Source organism: Leptodactylus fuscus, chromosome 3 (genome assembly GCF_031893055.1).
Source record: "Leptodactylus fuscus isolate aLepFus1 chromosome 3, aLepFus1.hap2, whole genome shotgun sequence".
Classification (NCBI taxonomy): Eukaryota; Metazoa; Chordata; class Amphibia; order Anura; family Leptodactylidae; genus Leptodactylus; species Leptodactylus fuscus.
The window spans coordinates 135,287,974-135,290,852 of NC_134267.1; the positions used below are offsets into that span (position 1 = coordinate 135,287,974).

The window sequence follows — 2,879 nt, forward strand, 5'->3', positions numbered from 1 at the left end:
GGTTTCCGTCTCCTGTCGGCAGAAGACGGAAACCTAAAAGCGGAGACCGGAGTGCACATGTGAACCCGCCCTTACCTTCTCAATTCATGTGACATCTATCATATGCTGTTCATCTAATGTTGTATTTACCTAATGTTAAGACTTTTAAGGACCATATTTTTTTTATTATGTTAATCATTTTTGTAAACTACTTTATTAACAAATTTTGTCTCCTTTCTGTGAAGTCCTGAATCTCTTTATTCTTTCCTTTGCTTCTGTATTAAGAGTTGTTCCTGTCTCTCAATCAATGTTAATGTGTATGTAGTATGGGCTTGGAGTATGGGGCTGAGTAAAATTTTAGCAGTGTACTTGTCCATTATTCTGGCCCTCTTATGGACTAGAACAATGGACAACCAACACTAATGTGATCTTACCGTAAGAGGAATAATACCAAGAGAAAGATTTAGGGGTGAAGGTTCTAATAAAGGTGTAAGGCTAGATATACACAAAAGAGGTGCAAAACGACTGTGAAAAACATCAATTTTTATGGCTGTCTTGCACCCAAGGGGCACCCATTTTCACGGATTACACGTACATTTCATTGTATGAAGGGATCCTGAAAAATGCCCAAAAATATGACATGACGTATAGTTTGACGGTGTCTGACAATGGACCATCAAAATAATTCACATTAACGCTGCTACATGATGTCTGCCCTACTCTTGACAAACACAGATGCTGTTCAATATATATGTAGCCATGTTGTGATGTTATACTAAAAGCACTAAGTTGTCATATACAAAAAATCTAGAGGTATTCACACCTTGGACTCTGGGAGGATAAGGTGGGACCTGCATCTTTGGGAGACTTATGGCATTTATCTTGTGGAGATGCCGTAAATGTCCCAGATGGGAATACTTATTTAATAAATTGCATACTCTGTTAATAGATTATTTTTTGTGCACTTCTTAGGGTGTACCCGGACCAAAAGGCCCAAAAGGATCACAAGGTCCACAGGTAAGCTGTCTTATATTTTTTTTACTTAGATCCTCTTATCATTATGTAGCGCCTAGCTGTACTGGAATGTTTAATAATATAACAATCCACTTTTATGATGTGTGATTGTATGGTTCAAAAGGAAAGAATGAAGATGTAAAGTCCTACAACAACCCAATCTGATTATATTTGTTTCTTCAAAGTATCTTTTTCTTTCCTGATCCTTATAAGTGGGGCTCTGTTGTAGTAAAGCCAATTCATTTATCTGTAATAGTTTTGTCCTTATGTAGCACTTTACCCCTCTCTTCACCACTTCTCTTGCCTGCTGGTAAGTTTTTAAGTAGTATAGTACACATGGAGGAGGACATAGGGAATATACCCTGTGAAGTGTCTACTGTAAATGATTGAAAGGGTACTGTATGTTAGAAATTCTGCTACTGGGTAAGTCTTTGAATGTGTTATGAAAGCTTAAATGTACACAACACCTATACAGTATAATTCATTTGCAATTCATTCTATCCCTTTGTGACCTACAGGGCATAATAGGTGATCCTGGCCAGTTTGGAAGGGATGGTGATGATGGAATTGAGGTAAGGCTACAATGAAGGTTTTGTATTCTGTCTTTTCAAAAATATTTGGTCTGTTTGTTTACTTTGTAATTTGCAGAGTTACTCAATTCAGATTATTCTGATGTTCAGTAGTGACCTTATGCTTAAATAATACAACTATCATGTCACTGAGTATCCAACCACAAAGAATAACGTTATATATAAGGCTGTTATTAGACAGCCATACAATAATCAATTAATATTACAACTGAGTGACCAAAACTTACACTACTCTATTTCTAAGATGTTACAGATTCCAACAGCTATAATATGTAGAAAATGAACTGCAACACATTACATTCAGGAATCTTAAAAAAAAAGTAGATTCACTTCAATATAGTATATTCATATGGACCTTCTTATTCTTTATCCAGCTAATCTATATAACATATCCAGTGGTAATAGAATAAGATCACTATAAAGATCCAACATAATGTAGTTATCAGTGCTGAAATTATACCCTTATCACGTGAAAAATACTACCGACATGTAGTGCACTAAGTATAATCCTACAAAATTCCTAAGTCATTTTACCAAATAGTGCTAAAAAGTAACACCAGATATAAAGACATATCCATACATATTCAGATACATATACTAGTTGGGAAAACACATATCTTATAATGTCAGGATCAGTCCCTTTAATGTGCTTTTAACCCCTTAGTGACTGGCCTGTTTTAAGCTTTAAAGGGTTTGTCCACCCCCAACAATCAGATATTTATGATCTATGCTAAAGATGTTTTATATAAATATATGGGGATTTAATATGAGGGATCTATTTAGTATTTTCCGTATATTTAGCATTGTGTCCTGATTTTTACATTTGTGATGTTAAAGGTGCCAGTATAAGACAAATACATGTAGAAAAAAAATCATGTATGTCATATTAACAGGCATTGCAAGGTTCTCAAGGTAATGATGGAAGACGAGGCATTTTGGGAGTCAAGGTAATATATATTTACATACATATACATATATTTTTTAACAATATTCATAAACGTGGCCCATTCAAACATTATTCATAATTATATATTAGATATATATTAAGGTTTTCTGTTATACCTGGAGCATCCATAGGAACCACGGTGACAGCTGAACATACAGTAGCCTCCTCTACTGAAACATACAGAGCTGATCTGTGTCTGTTATGTTGCAACATCTCTGCCATAGAAAGTGTGGGGAGAACCCAATGATTAAATTACTGGGCCTAATAAAACAATGACTATGCTGCTATATGTTGTATTAAAGAAGTTGTTGAGTTATCTCTGCTAGGGACAACCACCTCTTGATAGAGAG

At 35.1% G+C, this 2,879-nt stretch overlaps 1 long non-coding RNA gene across 1 annotated transcript; it reads left to right on the plus strand.

Annotated features, from left to right (window-relative positions):
- The first annotated feature begins 955 nt into the window (after positions 1–955).
- On the plus strand, positions 956–2,531 carry LOC142196689 (uncharacterized). The gene is made up of 3 exons (XR_012715274.1): positions 956–996; positions 1,512–1,565; positions 2,477–2,531. It is a non-coding gene; the product is annotated as an uncharacterized LOC142196689 (long non-coding RNA).
- The last annotated feature ends 348 nt before the right edge of the window (positions 2,532–2,879 follow it).